We start from the raw sequence: 19,224 nt of genomic DNA, 5'->3' as shown, positions 1-19,224 counted from the left end.
AAGAATGTAATCAATGTCCTGAATTGTACACGTAAGAACGGTTGAAATGGCTGATCTTTGTCTGTGTATACTTTTACCAAACTTAAAAAAAAAATTTTTTTTTTTGGAGTATAGCTCTACCCTGACACACATGGGGTCACAACCAGTTTATGTTCCAAATACTATAAAGTGCTGACGGTCGGTTGCTTGGCTTCTTGGATCAGGGATCTCCCAGACAGGGAGGCTGGGTGCTGACACGCCGTGGTGTGCCCCTTGGATTCACCCCGTTTACCGTCAGGACCTACGTCTGCGTCTGCACCTGCTCCTGGTTTGACGTCAATGATGAAGCACCAAGGGCTCTGTGGTGACAGGCTCTGATTACGAAGATCAGTGCCACCACCTACAAGCATGTCCTTGACGTCCACACGTACACTGGAAAACTCGCAAGTCAGAAAAACACTGCCTCTTCTCTCCCAGTGATGGAGTCCCTGGGTGGTGTGAACGGCGAATGCACCTGGCTGCTAACCCAGAGGTTGGAGGTTCGAGTCCACCCAGAGATGCCTTGGAAGAAAGGCCTGGCAACCTAATTCTGACACACTGGCCACTGAAAACTCTGTGGAGCTCAGTTCTACCCTGACGTACACGGGGTCGCTACAAGTCAGAGTCAACTCAATACAGCAACAGGTTGGCTTTTTCGGTTTGGCCTACAAATAGTCAACTCCACCCAACGTACCAATTTGGAGCATGGTTGGGGTTGGCAAAAGGGAAGTGAGTGTGTGTGTTTGTGTGTGTGTGTGTGTGTGTATGTGTGTGTGTGTGTGTCTCCCAACATAACAACTCCAGGAAATATAGAGGGGATGAGAAGTTCTGGAGAACAGTGGGCTGGAGTCCAGGCTCCTACACATGGAAGCTGTGTCCCTTCACCTGGAAAAACCTCGCTTTTCTCATCTGTGAAATGGGCCTAGGAATAGTCTCTACCACTGGGATGTCGTGTGGATAAGCCAAGAAACGTTTTTAGCATAATACCTGACGTGCACTGTGTTCAACAATGATTTCATTAATATTGTGATTACTTTTTGGGGGGAAATAATATATTATTGTGTTTTCAGTGAAGGTTTACATAGTAGTTTAGGTTCCCATTCAACAACTTCTATACAAGTTGTTCAGCGACATTGGTTACATTCTTCACAATGCGTGAACAGTCTCGTTATTTCTGTCCTGGTTGTTCTGTTTCCATTCATCTAGTTTCCCTGTCCCCTTACATTCTCATCTTTGTTTTAAAGTCACTGTCGACCATTTGGTCTCTTACAGATTTTAAGTGTACTCACGAGTGATATTTATTTTGTGAGCCCATTTGTTATTTAGCTACGAGGTGACCTCAGGGGCTACTTTCAATTCAAGGTTTAAAGACTATCTCAGGGCGACAGACTCAAGGAGTCCTCCCGGTCTCAACTGGTCCTGTAAGTTAGGTGTTTTTTTGTTTTGTTTGTTTTCCCTCAGGAATTTCAGGTTCTGTTCCACATTTTTCTCCCATTCTATCAGGCTCCAGCTCTTGTGGCCCTGGTCAGAACAGTCGGTAGTGGTAGCCGGGCACCATCTAGTTCTTCTTGGTCTCAGGGTAGACGAGGCTGTAGTTTGTGTAGACTATTAGTCCTGTGAACTAGTTTCTTCTTTGAGTCTTTGGTTTCCTTCTTTCTCTTTTGCTCCGGACGAGTAGAGACCAGTAGTTGTATCTCACATAGCCGCTCCCAAACTTCTAAGATCCTAGATGCTACTTACCAAACTAGGAAGTAGAACACAACTTTATGAACGATGTATGTTATGCCAACTGACCTAGTTGTCCCACAAAACTATGTTCCTGTGTTTTTATGACTTAGGAGGACGGTGGCCTGTCAGAAGAGCAGGAAAGAAGCTTCCTAGGAAGGATAGAAAGAAAAATGTTGCTGAGAGGCAGAGAAGAGAACAAAGATGGCGGGAGGGGACTGAACAGCCAGGATGGGTTGAGAAGTTCAAGAAGACATATGAATTGGGCAAAATTACCCCCGAGAAATAAATCATGAAGGGGAGGAACAAAGAAAAGCAGATCATTCATGCAGGTCCAAACTGGTGAGCCCATTTTGCGATAGCAACACAGTGCACGTCATCGATGTTCTCACGATGCTTTTAAAATTAGGCCGTTGATTGGCCAGGTTAGCCAGTGGGCTGGGAGGCACCCTGTGGTCATTAGCTGGCTTGTGTCGGCCGACCTTCTGCGTAAACAAATCACGCCACACACCTGGAGCGTCACGTGTGGGCAGAGAAAAACACCTGCACCATTCATTTGAGGCGTGGCTGATATCTTCTCTGACGCAGTGATGGTTCAGTGGTAGAATCCTGGCCTTCCATATGGGAGACCCGGGTTCGATTCCCAGCCAACGCACCTCATAACTAGCCACCACCTGCCTGTCAGTGGAGGCGTGAGTGCTGATGTGTCGCTGAACAGGTTTCAGTACAGCTTCCAGAGTAAGACGGGTGAGGAGGAAAACCAGCCAAGGAAAACCAGCCGAAGAAAACCCTACGGATCACAACAGCCCAATCCACAACCCCTTATGGGGATGGCGGAGGGCCGGGCAGCGGTTTGTTCTGTTGTGCATGGTGGTGCCAAGAGTTGGGGGTTCACTCACCAGCAGCTAACAACAACACAATGTCTCTACCCAGCCACCTCTTTCTCGGATGTGACCTCTTCCTCCACACTGGGCAATGGTCCATCTTTTTTTTTTTAATTTGTGCTTTAGATGAAAGTTTACACAGCATATTAGTTTCTCATTCGATAGTTTGTACATAAAGTGTTCCATGATATTGGTTCATTCCTCGTAACATATCAGCGCTCTCCCCGTTTCCGCCCAGGATTCCTGTAAAAATGACGTGGAGGAGGTGGTATCCGACCTCCTCTAACTTGACGAGGGGGAAGGAGAATCAAGATCAACAGCCCAAGGCTGATTCCTACAAGGCCAAGGTCAAACATGCCTTGTGACCCTCCAACATTTTTACCAATTCTGACACCAGCCGTCCCTCCCACGGCACTCTCTACTTCTCTGCTGGGTTTGATAATTCATCGCAATGGTCACACAGAACTCACAGACCATACTCATGATTATGGGGTTTGTTAGGGAAGGAACGGGTTACAATTCGGGTTCAGGAACGCTCAGGAGACAGTTCTTCCATCAAGACAGCCTCTTTTCAGGTGTGCTTGCAGGGACGCCTCTCCCTGGCCCTTGGCCTCCACCCAAAGGCACTCAGCTTTCTCTCTCCGTGGGCTGGGGCGCCCAACGCGCTGTCTCCTGCTGCTGAGTCTCTGCTGCCGGGTCTCCTCGGCCTCGAGGTTACAGCTTGCTCTCTGTCTCCTGGGTCCAGGAACTTCTCAGCACAGGCATACCGGGTCAAAGGACTCACTGGTTCCTGGCTGTTCTTCCTTGGTGGTGGTGGGAACTTCTTTTTTCCGCCCCTGGGGTGGCTCATTTCACACACCCCAGGATGGCAAAACTGACCAGTCCCCTTGGTGGGCCACAATTACCCTATCACACAGTCCTGCCCAAGCCCTTGGGTGGGAGTTACGAGACCATGGCTAGAAAGGTCACACAAAAGTGATCCATCTCACTAAAGTTCCCCATTTTCTTTTGCCCTGATTCTCTACCCCTTCCTGTCTTCTCATTTTATAATTGACTGTTCTAAGGAGCCCATTCTTCTGGGCTGTTACTGTTTATCATATGTGCCTGTCTGCTGTTTGGCTAGGAGGTGGTTTCTGGGAATGGCTTCAGTTCCAAGTCAGAAGGGTGTCTTAGGGCCATAGTCCTGGGTGTTCCTCCAGTCTCTGTCAGACCAGCAAGCCCGGTCTTTTTTTGTGAGTTTGATTTTTTGTTCTACCATTTTCTCCCACTCCGTCCAGTACCCTCTGTTGTGATGCCATTCAGAGCGGTTGGTAGTGGTAGCTGGGCACCATCTAGTTGTTCTGGTCTTGGGGTTGTGTGGGCCATGGTTCATGTGGTCCATTAATCCTTTGGACTAATTGCTCCCTTGAGTCTTTGGACTCCTTCACTCTTCCACCAGATGTCAGAGACCAAGAGCTGTATCTTCGATGGCCGCTTGCAAGCTTTTAAGGCCACAGATGCTACTCACCAAAGTAGGATGCAGAACGCTGACTTTACGTACAATGTCATACCAATTGACGTAGATGTCCACAGTCCATCGTGACCCAGCCCCCGGTCACCTCAGCTGGGTCTTCAGAGCGTCTCAATTCTCCATATCCACGGACACAGGAAAATCATTTCTTGCGTCAGCAAAGACGCTCTGGTTTTCTTTCTTTGCGTTCTAGTAACAACATACAGTGCTGACATTTCTACCAGAAAACCAAACAGCTGTTTCAAGGATAGACATAGCTCGCAAAACGCATTCTCATCTGATCTGGCCAGGGTGATCACAGAAAGACATTTTCCTTTGACAATATCCTTTCGAGAGGGTGTTTAAGTTTATTGAGTGCGTACGCCGTAGCGTGCCACAAAATACAGCTCCCTTAGTGGCAAAAACTGGCATGAGGGAACTAGACCCAGGGCCTTTGTTCCCTTTTACATTGTAGGAAAATAGATAAACAGTGATTACCACACAGGACCAGGCAGCAGAGAGTCTTCTATCAATTCATTCCGTCTTTTTGGTGTCTATTTTCTACCTAAGGTATTGGTAGATAAAACAAACAAAATCTTTAGGTTTCCTCTCAGCTTCAGCGTTTAAATTCACATTGGTCAAAAGGAGTAACAGTATTTGAAAAATACTATGCTGAAGTTTAAGATAATACCTATCTATGAGTAAAAAAATAAAAAAGTTGTCATTTGATTCTGACTCATGGCGACCCCACGAGTGTCAGAGTAGAACTGCGCTCCACAGGGTTTTCAATGGCTCATTTTTCAGAAGCAGATGGCCAGGTCTTTCTTCCGAGGTGCCCCTAGGTGGACTCGAACCTCCAACCTTTCGGTTAACAGCTGAGCATGTTAACCATTTGCACTACACAGAGAGAAATAAATTCTATGTTGTTAAACCACTCTTATTTTAGGCCTTGGTTATAACAGTCCTGCCTGTATTATAATTAGTAATAAAAAACCAAGGAAACCCTGGTGACATAGTGGTTCAGTGCTATGGCTGCTAACCAAGAGGTCAGCAGTTCAAATCCACCAGGCGCTCCTTGGAAACTCTATGGGGCAGTTCTACTCTGTTCTATAGGGTTGCTATGAGTCGGAATCGACTTGACGGCAGCGGGTTTTAATATAAAACCAAAACCCAAACCCACTGAAATGGAGTCCATTTCAACTCATAGTGACCCTGCAGGACAGAGCAGAACTGCCCCCGTAGGGTTTCCAAGGCTGTGATCTTTACAGAAGCAGGCTGCTACATCTCTCTCCCATGGAGTGGCTGGTGGATTTGAATTGCCAACCTCTTGGTGAGCAGCCGAGCACTTAACCACTGCACCACCAGAGCTCCTATTTATCAATATAACAGATAATAAAGGACAAACAGAACTGACAGACCAAGGGAGTGAGAACCAGTTCTGTCGCACTGCGTCCCTTGATCCAATCGTGCCTGAAGGTGGCTTACAAATGGACTTTTCAATTTGATTAACCACGAAACGTGAAAAATTTTTTCTTGCCAGTTTGCAAGCACCCCCAAACTTCCATCGATGTATCTTCATTATTATTATAGTTTCATTTTCATGTACTGAAGTGATGTTGGTAGAAGTCTCATTTACAGGTCTCTGCTACTAGCTCCTTGCACTTCTGAGCTATAGAGCAGGAGGTTTTTAGAAATATTCTGCTTTTTTTTTTTCACACAAAATTTTCCCTCACCATTCTGCTGCCACTGCTCTTGGCTTAGGCTTTTCTGTTGCTCAAACCAGTTCCCGTGCAGTTGACCCTGACTTCTGACGCCCCACGTATGTCAGAGTAGAACTGTGCTCCATAGGGTTTTCAGGGGTGGATTTTTCAGAAGCAGATCACCAGGCCTTTCTCCCAAGGCACCTCTGGGTGGACTCGAACCTCTAACCTTTCAGTTAGCAGCCAAGCACTTAACGGTTTGCACCACCCAGGGCCTTCCTATGCTAGTTAACAACCCACCATAAAAGTCATTAAAAAAATTCTTTAAAAACCAGTTATAGTAGAGCCAACCCCAACTCACAGTAACCCCACGTGTCAGAGCAGAAGTGCGATCCGTAGGGTTTTCGGTGGCTAATTTTTCAGAAACAGATTGCCAGGCCTTTCTTCCAAGGCACTCTTGGTGGACTTGAACCTCCAACGTTTTGGTTAGCAGCCGAGAGCATTACCCGTTTACGCCACCTCCAATATACTATAAACATAATATCAACTAAAATAATAGATAATATAATGTAAGGCAGTGTAGTGTAATATAATATCGTATCATGTATCATATACAAAAGCTAGCTGCCATCGACTCCAAGTCACGGCGACTCCACGTGTGTCAGAGTAGAACTGCCCTCCACAGGGTTTTCAGTGGCTGATTTTTCAGAAGCAGGTTGCCAGGCCTTTCTTCTGAGGTGCGTCTGGGTAGACTCGAACCTCCGACCTTTTGGTTAGCAGCTGAGCATGTCCACCACTTGCAACGCCCATGGAAGAAATTCTGTGGTGCAGTCTGAGGGTTTTTTCTGCAGGAAGACCAGGGACTTAACCTCCTCTCCTGTCCCTGAAGTCCCCTGTGGATTTTCTTTCTAGAAAGTGTTTTGTTATGGGTACCCCATCCTTGCAGACGTCCGTGAGGCCGTTCATCTACCAACGAGGCTAATTGCCTAGGAGAAAACAGACACGGGCTGCTCTGCCGGGGAAGGAGAATGCAGCCCCTGGGTGGTGCAAACAGTTAACGTGCTCAGCTGCCAGCGGGAAGGTTGGAGGTTTGAGTCCACCCCAAGGTGCCTCAAAAGAAAGGCCTGGCAACCTGCCTCTGAAGAATCAGCTATTGTTTTTTGGGCGGTTCACATGGCGAACTCACTTGGCTGCCAACGGAAGGTTGGCAGTTCAGACCAACCCAGCAGAAGCACAAAACAAAGGCCGGGAGACCTGTTTCGGTAAAGATTGCCTCCAAGAAAACCCTACAGAGCACAGTTCTTCTCTGTCACGCAGTGGGTCGCCGTGAGTCAGAGCTGAGTCAGTGGCAACCAACAACAGCAACTCAGGGGTCACATTCTGCTCTTCTCATTGCTCTGACTTCTCCCTTCTTTATCACAAACCCTGCCACCACCCTCAAGTCACCTTTACCAGGGGCCATCCCCGCCCTGGGCTGCCCTGAGTGTCCTGGGGTTAGTTCTATTTCTAACTCTTGGGTGGCAGGGTGATCGCATGTCCAGCAAACCCATCTGGCAGGCCCTCTTTGCCTTTAGGCACAGCCTGGCCTTTCTCCCAAGTCCCCAAGCACAAAAATAGCCACGCAATTGAGACATCAGCTGACATGCCCATGAGCCGTCTCTCTGCTCCTCCTAGGAGCTGGAGAAGGCCGGCCCGATGGGGATACGGAGCTGTGGGCCCTGGTGGAGATCCCCTCCTGTTCACGCATAGCTTGCATAACTCCCTTACACAAGCGGACAGAGACCGACAAGCCCCCCACACCCACCCTATTCCTCACAGCTGCGAAAAGCCGTCCTTCTGACTTGAAGCTTGGAAAACAGCTCTGGCTTCTCCCCCAGCCACCTCCCCGTCTCTCTCTCTCTCCTCCTCCTCCTCCCTTCCCTTTCTTTCTTTTTCGAGATGTAGAAATATATATAACCCAACATTCACCAACTCAACACTTTTCACACGCACAACTCAGTGACACCAACTACACTCGTCATGTTGTATAACCGCTGCCAGCATCCACGGCCAAATTTCCACCACCATTAACAGATAGGAACCTTGCTGGCTCAGTGGTTAGGCACCCAGCTGCTAGCCCGAAGGCTGGGGATTTGAGCCCACCCAGTGGCTCCAAGGGAGGAAGACCTGGCATCTGCTCCAGTAAAGATTACCCATTGCAGGCCAATAGATTCCAACTCATAGCAGCCCTATAGGACAAAGTAGAATTGCCCCATAGGGTTTCCAAGGCTGTGAACTTAAAGCTTTTTAATTATGGTATTGGGGAAGAATATTGAATACACCATGGACTACCAAAAGAACGAACAAATTTGTCTTGGAAGAAAGACAGCCAGAATGCTCCTGAAGCAAGGATGGCGAGACTACGTCTTACATACTTCGGACATGTTATCAGGAGGGACCAGTCCCTGGAGAAGGACGTCATGCTTAGTAAAGTAGAGGATAAGCAAAAAAGAGGAAGACTCTCAGAGAGATAGACTGAACCAGCGGCTGCAACAATGAGCTCAAGCGTAACAACGATTGAGAGGATGGAGCAGGACCCAGCAATGTTTCATTCTGTGGTACGTAGGGTTCTATGAGTCAGAACCGAATCGATGGCACCTAACAAAAACAACAACACTGTAAGGGAGCAGACTGCCAAGTCTTTCTCCCTCAGAGCTGCTGGGTGGGTTCCAACCACCTACCTTTCAGTTAACAGCCAGGTGCTTAATCATTACACCACCAGGGTGCCTTATTTTGTATATAAATAAGAGCTGGTGCCCTGTATTGGGACTTCGAGCCTCCTGAACTGTGAAAGAATAAATTTCTGTTCTTTAAAGCCACCCACGTGTGGTATTTCTGTTACACAGCGCCAGGAGCTGGAGACACCCTCCAACCCCAAGCTGTGATTTGCAAATACTCCAGTAAGCGTAGAGCCAGTGGGTGGCTGATGGAGTACAGTCAGAGAGGAGAGGCACCCGGGCTGGGAACTAAGTGGTCTTGCTGGAGTCCCTGATCACCTGGGGACATTACAAAGACAGTGACCCATCTCTGTGCTGCATATCCAAGCTCTCCAACCAAGCCCTTTAGATCCACAGGCTCACTCAAGATTTTTGTGCGATTTTTGGGAGTATTTTATTATTTTTAAAGAATTAGATAGTGTCTTAGTTATCCAGGGCTGCTGTAACAGAAATACCACAAGGGAGTGGCTTTAACGAACAGAAATTTAGTCTCTCACAGTTCAGAAGGCTAGAAGTCCGAAGTCACGGTGCTGGTTGGAGGTGAAGGCTCACTCTCTGTTGGCTCTGAGGGAAGGTCCTTGTCTCTTTTCAGCTTCTGCTCCTCGGTAACTTGGTGGTCTCCACGCGGCATCTCTCTTCCCCTGTCTGTGTTTGCTTCTCTCTCTGTCTACTCTGCTCCTTTTACATCTCAAAAGTAATTAGCTTAAAACACAACCTACAACGATGTGACTTTAACATAACAAAGAAAACCCTACTCCCAAACGGGATTACATCCACAAGTATACGGGATTAGGATTATTGGGGGACACGATTCAACCCTAACAGATAAAAAACAAAAATTTTTTTTTTTTTTTCAAAATTCAAAGAGCTGAAATGATTTTAAATAATCAAAATTGCTGAAAGGGAACCTATACTGCTGTGTAAACCTTCACTGAAAACACAATAAAATATTATTTAAAAAAAAGTCACAGAGCACAAGGGAAGAAAGACGGTCAGAAGCTAGCGTGATTGTTGCCCAAGTGCATGTCCTTCCAGGAAGCGTCTGTTCGCAGCACATGTTGAAGGGTTCATGGCTCTACAGCTGGTCCAGTATCTGCGATGGAGACCTGGGCTGCACTGTCCATCAGCATTCTTAAACAAGGGTCACGCATCCCGGGGGGTCCATGAGGTCAAAACTGTTTTCATAACTGTGGTTAATGTTGTGTGTCAACTTGGCTAGGCTGTGGTTTTCAGTAGTTTGGCAGACACTATACTGGGTGCTCTTCCATAATGCAATGTAATATAATGCAATTACCTCCCATAATGTAATGTAATCATCTTCCATAATGTAATACAATATAATCACCTATCATAAATAATGTGAGGTAACATAATGTAATCATCTTCCATAATGTAATGTAATATAATAATCTCCCATAAAGTAATGTAAGGTAAGATAATGTAATCACCTTCCATGATGTGATCTGATTTGAGCTGCCAATCAGTTGAAAGGGGAGTTTCCCTGGGGGTGTGGTTCTGCCTCCAGTAAATAAACAGCTGTTCTGGCAAAGCCAACACTCTCTCTCAACCCTGCACTCTTCTAGTTGCCCAAGAGCATGTCCTTCCAGGAAGTGTCTGTTCGCAGCACATGTTGAGGGGTTCATGGGTCTACACCTGGTCCAACATCTGTGATGTGCACCCAAACCTCACTGTTTATCAGATCAGCATTCCCAAAAAGGGGTCATGCATCTCAGGGGGGTCCATGAGGTCAAAACTATTTTCATAATTGTGATGGTTAGTATTATGTATCAGCTTGACTCATGTGTCTGTCACTTTGTCATACTGTGGGGGCTTGTGTGTTGCTGTGATGCTGGAAGCTATGCCACCGGTATTCAGATACCAGCAGGGTCACCCATGCAGGACAGGTTTCAGCTGAGCTTCCAGACTAAGACAGGCTAGGAAGAAGGACCTGGCAGTCTACTTCTGAAAAGCATTAGCCAGTGAAAACCTTATGAATAGCAGCGGAACATTGTCTGATACAGTGCTGAAGATGAGCCCCCCAGGTGGGAAGGCACTCAAAAGATGACAGAGGAAGAGCTGCCTCCTGAAAGTAGAGTCAACCTTAATGACGTGGATGGAGTAAAGCTTTCGGGACCTTCATTTGCTGATGTTGCACGACTCAAAATGAGAAGAAACAGCTGCAAACATCCATTAATAATCAGAACGTGGAATGTACGAGGTATTAACCTAGGAAAATTGGAAATTGTCTAAAATGAAATAGAACGCGTAAACATCGATATCCTAGGCATTAGTGAGCTGAAATGGACTGGTATTGGCCATTTTGAATCGGACAGTCATAGAGTCTACTATGCCGGGAACAACAACTCGCAGAGGAATGGTGTTGCGTTCATTGTCAAAAAGAACATTTCAAGATCTATCCTGAAGTACAATGCTGTCAGTGATAGGATAACATCCATACGCCTACAAGGAAGACCAGTTAATACGACTATTATTCAAATTTACGCACCAACCACTAGGGCCAAAGATGAAGAAATAGAAGATTTTTATCAGCTGCTGCAGTCTGAAATTGATCAAACACGCAATCAAGATGCATTGATCAATTACTGGCAATTTTAACTCAACAGTTGGAAACAAAGAAGAAGGATCAGTAGTTGGAAAATATGGTCTTGGTGATAGAAACAATGCTGGAGATTGAATGACAAAATTTTGCAAGACCAACAACTTCTTCATTGCACATACCTTCTTTCACCAACATAAACGGCGACTATACACATAGACCTCACCAGATGGAACACACAGAAATCAAATTGACTACATCTGTGGAAAGAGACAATGGAAAAGCTCAATATTATCGGTCAGAACAAGACCGGGGCTGACTGTGGAACAGACCATCAATTGCTCATATGCAAGTTCAAGCTGAAACTGAAGAAAATCAGAGCAAGTCCACGAGAGCCAAAATATGGCCTTGAGTATATGCCACCTGAATTTAGAGACCATCTCAAGAATAGATTTGATGCACCGAACACTAGTGACCGAAGACCAGACTGGTTGTGGAATGACATCAAGTACATCATCCATGAATAAAAGCAAGAGGTCACTGAAAAGACAGGAAAGAGAAAAGACCAAGTTGGATGTCAGAGGAGACTCTGAAACTTGCTCTCGAATGTTGAGCAGCTGAAGCAAAAGGAAGAATTGATGAAGTAAAAGAACGGAACAGAAGATTTCAAAGGGTGTCTCGAGCAGACAAAGTAAAGTATTATAATGACATGTGCAAAGAGCTGGAGATGGAAAACCAAAAGGGAAGAACACACTCGGCGTTTCTCAAGCTGGAGGAACTGAAGAAAAAATTCAAGCCTCAAGTTGCAATAGTGAAGGATTCCATGGGGAAAATATTAAATGACACAGAAAGCATCAAAAGAAGATGGAAGGAATACACAGAGTCATTATACCAAAAAGAATTAGTCGATATTCAACCATTTCAAGAGGTGGCATATGATCAGGAACCGATGGCACTGAAGGAAGAAGTTCAAGCTGCTCTGAAGGCTTTGGCAAAAAATAAGGCTCCAGGAATTGATGGAATATCCACTGAGATGTTTCAACAAACAGATGCAATGCTGGAGGTGCTCCCTCGTCTATGCCAAGAAACATGGAAGACAGCTTCCTGGCCAACTGACTAGAAGAGATCCATATTTATGCCTATTCCCCAGAAAGGTGATCCAACCAAATGTGGAAATTATAGAATATCGTTAATATCACACGCAAGCAAAATTCTGCTGAAGATCATTCAAAAACAGCCACAGCAGTATATCGACAGGGAACTGCCAGAAATTCAGGCTGGTTTCAGAAGAGGACGTGGAACCAGGGTTATCATTGCTGATGTCAGATGGATCCTGGCTGAAAGCAGAGAATACCAGAAGGATGTTTACCTGTGTTTTATTGACTATGCAAAGGCATTCGACTGTGTGGATCATAACAAACTATGGATAACATTGCAAAGAATGGGAATTCCCGAACACTTAATTGTGCTCATGAGGAACCTTTACATAGATCAAGAGGCAGTTGTTCGGACAGAACAAGGGGATACTGATTGGTTTAAGGTCAGGAAAGGTGTGCGTCAGGGTTGTATTCTTTCACCATACCTATTTAATCTATATGCTGAACAAATAATACCAGAAGCTGGACTATATGAAGAAGAACAGGGCATTAGGATTGGAGGAAGACTCATTAACAACCTGCGTTATGCAGATGACACAACCTTGCTTCCTGAAAGTGAAGAGGACTTGAAGCACTTACTAATGAAGATCAGAGACCACAGCCTCTAGTACGGATTACACCTCAACATAAAGAAAACAAAAATCTTCACAACTGGACCAATGAGCAACATCATGATAAACGGAGAAAAGACTGAAGTTGTCAAGGATTTCATTTTACTTGGATCCACGATCAACATCCATGGAAGCAGCAGTCCAGAAATCAAAAGACGCATTGCACTGGGCAAATCTGCTGCAAAGGACCTCTTCGAAATGTTGAAGAGCAAAGATGTCACCCTGAAGACTAAGATGCGCCCGACCCAAGCCATGGTATTTTCAATCATATCATATGCATGTGAAAGCTGGACAATGAATAAGGAAGACCGAAGAAGAGTTGACGCCTTTGAATTGTGGTGTTGGCGAAGAAAGTGAATATACCATGGACTGACAGAAGAACGAACAAATGTGTCTTAGAAAAAGTACAACCAGAATGCTCCTTGGAAGCAAGGACGGCGAGACTGCGTCTTACATACTTTGGACATGTTGTCAGGAGGGATCAGTCTCTGGAGAAGGACATCATGCTTGGCAAAGTACAGAGTCAGCGGAAAAGAGGAAGACCCTCAATGAGATGGATTGACACAGTGGCTGCAACAATGGGCTCAAGTATAACAACAATTTTAAGGATGGTGCAGGACCGGGCAGTGTTTCGTTCTGTTGTGCACAGGGTTGCTATGAGTCGGAACCGACTCGACAGCACCTGACATCAACAACATCAGCTTGACTAGGCTGTGGTTCTCAGTGGTTTGTAAGACACTGGACTGGGTGCTCTTCCATAATGCAATGTAATAAAATATAATCACCTTCCATAATGTAATGTAAAGATCTTCCATAATGCAATGTAATATAATATAATGTAATCATCTTCTATAATGTAATGCAGTGTAATCTTCTTCCATAACGTAATGTAATCACCTTTCATAAAGTAATGTAATGTAACGTAAGGTAATATAATCACCTTCCATGATGTGATCAGATTGATGTGAGCAGCCAATCAGTTGAAAGGGCAGTGTCCTTGGGGGTGTGGTCTGCCTCCAGCATATAAATGGCTCTTCTGGCAAAGCTCACTCTCTCGATCCTGCACTCTTCTCATTGCCTGACTTCCTGTTCTTGAGACACGAGCCTGCAGAAGTCTCCAGCCTACCACCTGACCTGCAGATTTTGGATTCAGCAGCTCCTACCATTGTGTGAGCCATTTCCTTGAGGTAAATCTCTCTATGTATATTCATATATATGTTTTACAGGTTTTGCTCCTCTAGAGTACCCAGACTAAGACAATAAAAATATTAGCATATTTTTTGCCTTTTACTGCATTGATGCTTGCACTGATGGTACAAAGGCAACACTGGGTAAAACAGCTGATGGCTTAGTTGTGAATCCAGCAGCGGCCCAACGGTGTTAGTCCTCACTACATTCAACACCGCCGAGCACTCATGGCAAAAACAATCCCAGTTTCACTTCAGAATGCCTTTGATGAAGCAATAAAAATGATTAATTCTGTTATTCTTTGACCCTTGGATGTATCTTGTTGTTTTTTTTTAATATCCTGAGTGATAAAATGAGAAGTATATATAAAGTACTTTTGGCACACACTGAAGTACAAGGGTCATCTGTCCATTTAAGTTGCAAGCTAAACTAGCCACTTTTTTCAGGGAACGCCACTTTTACTTGAAAGAACAGCTGATAGACAAAGTACAGTTCTTCAGGCTTGGGTGTCTGCTGGACGTTTTCTCAAAAACGAAGAAAGTGAGCTTGTCATTTTGAGGACCAGAACTGAATGCATCTGTGGCCAATGGTAAACTCGAAGCTTTCAAGAGAAAATTAGAATTTTGGAAAACTTGTATCTACCACCATGAGGTTGATCGATTCCCAATACTTAACGACTTTATTGAGAAGATCAGTGGTTGTATCAACATATCTGACTTTTCTTTTCATTTTGATGTATCACGAAATGTGTCCACATTTAGAAAACCAAAACCAGACTCACTGCCGCTGAGTTGATTCTGACTCACAGCGACACTATAGGACAGAGTAGAATTGCCCCATAGGGTTTCCAAGGCTGTCATCGTCACAGACTGCCAGACCTACCTCCTGTGCAGCGGCTGGTGGGTTTGAACTGCTGACCTTTTGTTTAGCAGCTCTCCAGCTGAGCTCTTTAACCACTGAGCCACCAGGGCTAGTTGAGCATCCAGAAGACGTCCATTATTCAGCGAACCAACATTTTCCAGATGACCACTGGGTCAAATATACATTCCCAATGCTAAATAGGAAACCCTGGTGGCGTAGTAGTTAAGTGTTATGGCTGCTAACCAAAACGTCAGCAGTTGGAATCCACCGGCCGCTCCTTGGAAACTCTATGAGGCAGTTGTCTCTGTCCTATAGGGTTGCTATGAGTTGGAATCAACTCAACAGCAATGGCTTTGTTTGTTTGTTTTTTTTTAATGCTAAATAAACCAATGGATTTTAATAGGACAACACAAGAAAATTTAATTGACTGTGACTCCAGATCCCACGCTGCGACTGGCCTTTAGGGAAGTACCACTTGTTCGGTCTCGGGGCTGCTGTTGTTATGTCCGTTGAATCATTTCTGACTCTTAAGGACCCTATATGACTGAGCAGAACTGCCCCCATGAGGTTTCCTAGGTTGATTTGGACTATGAATGAGGAAGACTGAAGAAAAATTGATGCCTTTGAATGATGCTGTTGGCGAAGAATATTGAATCCACCATGGACAGCCAGAAGAATGAACAAATCTGTCTTGGAAGAAGTACAACCAGAATGCTCCTTAGAAGCAAGGACGGTGAGACTGCATCTTATATATCTTGGACATGTTGTCAGGAGGGACCAGTCCCTGGAGAAGGACATCATGCTTGGCAGAGTACAGGGTCAGCGGAAAAGAGGAAGACCCACAACGAGATGGACTGACACAGTGGTTCCAACAATGGGCTCAAGCACAACAACGATTGTGAGGATGGTGCGGGACCAGGCAGTGGTTTGTTTGGTTGTGAATGGGGTCACTACGAGTCGTTACTGGCTCGACAGCAACTAACTACAACAACAACAACAAGATCTTCACAGGGGCAGCTCACCAGGTCTTTTCTCCTGCAGAGCCACTGGGTGGGTTTGGACCACTGACCTTTCGGTTAGCAGCCAAGAGCTTAGCCATTGCATGACCGGGGCTATATTCATCTACAGCTATCTGAAAAATGTATTAAAACAGTATTCCTTTTTCCGACTGCACATCGTATGAGGCTGAAGCTTTTGCTGAACAGAAACAACACCCGGCAACAGAGGGAACGCAGATGCGGATAAGGGAACCCAGCTGTCTTCTCTGAAAACACACATCAGAGACATTTGTAAAAATGAAAAACAACGCAACGTCTCTCGCTCTGTTTTCTTTTTTGCTTTGATTTTTGTTTTCCTAAGAAATGCAGCATTTAGGCTCCTGTGATTTTTCGTGTACACGTTTGCTCTGTGGTGTGACACCAGACCAAATGTCACAGCCTCCATCACCTACGCAGAGGTCACGGTGCTGGAGGGCATCACCTGGAATCACCTTAAGTCGTGTAATTCCCTTCAAGATAAGCAGACAGAGATGTGGAGTCTGCTGGAGGACAAAACCTATAGCTGATTTATCTCCAGGCCAAATGGCACACAAAGTCATTGAATTCAGAAGCCGTGGCTGGTATAGCCCCAGGGAGCCTTGTTATCACAGGCGAGTGAGCTAGTGAAGGAAAGAGGAGAAGATGTCTGCTTCCTGCTGGATTTATCTCCGCCAGCGGCCGGCTCCCCGCCGGCTCCCTGTGAAAGTTACGAACGGCATCGCCACCTTCGCGGCTGCACATCAGGGAGCCGCCGACAAAACAGGCGCCAGACACCCGTCAACTGGGGTGTGTACCTGGAGCCCTTGGGTGGGACAAATGGTTAACGCAGTCACTGCTAACCAGAGGTTGGAGGGGCTTTTAGGAGGCCCTGGGTAGTGCAAGGAGCCCTGGTGGTACCGTGGTTAAGAGCTCGGCTGCTAACCAAAAGATCAGCAGTTTGAATCCACCAGTCGCTCCCTGGAAACCCTATGGGGCAGGTCTACTACGTCTTAGAAGAAGTACAGCCAGAATGCTCCTTAGAAGCAAGGATGGCGAGACTGCGTCTCACATTCTTTGGACGTGTGGTCAGAAGGGACCAGTCCCTGGAGAAGGTCATCATGCGTGGTAGAGGGTCAGCGAAAAAGAGCAAGACCCTCAATGAGATGGACTGACTGACCCAGTGGCCGCAACAATGGGCTCAAACATGCCAACGATTGTGAAGTCGGTGAAGGGCCCGGCAGTGTTTTCGTTTTGTTGCACATAAGGTCGCCATGAGTCAGAGCTGACTTGGTGACAATTAACATCAGCTACAAAGCAGAGAAGGTGAAAAATGACACCTGAGACAACACACATCTAACTCCTTAGTCACTCAGTGTGCCAGACTGCCCAGCTAACCAGGATGAAGCCACAGGAGACTCTGCAACCATGGTGTGAATAAAACTGTTTGCACACGGGGGCTCACGGAGCCGGCATCATTGCGTAACTTCCGCACCTTCCCAGGATGCTGATCACAAGAATTCCTGGGACACCTACGTGCTCCAGACTGGGGGCTCTTCCATGCCAAGTGTCTTGAATATGGCTGTTGCTACCTGCTGTCTGGTCGGCCCCTGACTCACGGCGACCCCAGGCACGATGGAACGAAATACTGCGCAATCCCGCGCCATTCCCGTGATCGGTTGCGGATGTGACCCTGTGAACCACACGGTCTTCATGGGCTGATTTGTGGAAGCAGATCCAGGCCTTTCTTCCTAGCCCATCTCGGTCTAGGAGCTCCACTCAAAACCTGTTCAGCATCACAGCAACACCCAAGCCTCCACTCACAGACGGGTGGTGGCTGCACATGAGTGCACTGGCCGGGAATCGAACCCAGGTCTCTCCCACCAAAGATGAGGATTCTACCCTAGAAGCCCCCCTGCCCCCTACAGTGCTAGCAGCATTTATGAAATTACCGTTTGTTGGATTTTGGAGTGGCGTCCGAGATTATACACAACTATTTGAAAACAGCTATTAAAATACTCCCCACTTTTCCAACTGCACGGAGCCCTGGTGATGCTGTGGTTAAGAGCTACGGTTACTAATCAAAAGTTCTGCACTTCGAATCCACCAACCGCTCCTTGGAAACCCTATGGGGCAGCTCTACTCTGTCCTACAGGGTCGCCGTGAGTCAGAATCGACTCGACAGCAATGGGTTTGGTTTTATTTGGAATTCCAACTGCATGTTGGAGCGAAGCTGGAGTTTCTTCAACAGAAATAACACATTGAAGCAGACTGAACGTAGATTTAGATACGAGAACCCAGCTGTCTTCTGTTAACGTTGAAGACATGGCTGACGTACGTAGTGAGTGCAGGTGGGAGTTTCAAGGATATGGAGAAACGAAACAGAAACAGGACCCCAGGGGAAAGACCACAGACGTGTCACGAGGCGATGCGGTATAAAAAACGAAAACCAAACCTGTTGCTGTCGAGTCGATTCTGACTCACAGTTACCCTATAGGACAGAGTAGAACTGCCCTATAGGGTTTCCAAGGAGTGGCTGCTGGATTCCAACTGCCGACCTTTTGGTTAGCAGCCAAGCACTTAACCACTGCACCACCAGGGCTCTGATATAAACTTGAAGAAAATAGTCTCTGGGTGGTACGAACGTCCTTTGAACCCGGGATCCCTGCACCGAGAAGCTCCTGGACCCAGGAAACAGAAAGAGAGCTATAACCTTGAAGACACGAGGAGGAGCAGAGACCCGGCAGCAGGAGATGGAGTGGCGGGTGGGCTTCCCGTCCCACGGAGAGAGAAAGCTGAGTGCCTTTGGGGAGAGACTGAAGGTCAGGGAGAGGCGTGCACAGCTGGGAAGAGGCTGTCCTGATGGAAGACCTGTATCCTGAGTGTTCTTGAGCCCAAATCCCCACAATCCTGAGCACGGTCTGTGAGTCCTGTGTGGCCACTGCAATGAATTATCGAACCCTGCAGAGAAGCAGAGAGTGCCGTGGGAGGGACGGCTGGTGTCAGAATTGGTAAAGATGCCCGAGAGAGGAGGCATGTCTGACCTCCGCCTCACAGGAATCAGCCTTGCCCTGCTGGTCTTGGTTCTCCTTCCCCCTTGTGGAGTTGCAGGAGGTCATAGAACGCCCCCACACCGTTTTTACACACCTAGAGGTGCCGCGGAAGAAAAGCCTGGTGATTTCCAAAAACTCAGCCATTGAAAACCCTGTGGAGCACAGTTCTACTCTGACACACATGCGGGTGCCGTGAGTCGGGGTCAACTCAC

The 19,224-nt window shown here is 46.5% G+C and overlaps 1 protein-coding gene across 6 annotated transcripts in view; it reads right to left on the bottom strand.

Moving 5' to 3' along the window:
• The window catches only part of DHRSX (dehydrogenase/reductase X-linked), a 150,096-nt gene that overhangs the window by 40,168 nt on the left and 90,704 nt on the right, over nt 1–19,224 (bottom strand). The window lies entirely within an intron of this gene.

The sequence above is a fragment of the Elephas maximus genome, chromosome X, assembly GCF_024166365.1.
Source record: "Elephas maximus indicus isolate mEleMax1 chromosome X, mEleMax1 primary haplotype, whole genome shotgun sequence".
NCBI lineage: Eukaryota > Metazoa > Chordata > Mammalia > Proboscidea > Elephantidae > Elephas > Elephas maximus.
Note: the sequence above shows the minus strand (reverse complement) of the source record. Positions and strands in the feature narration are given on the sequence as shown.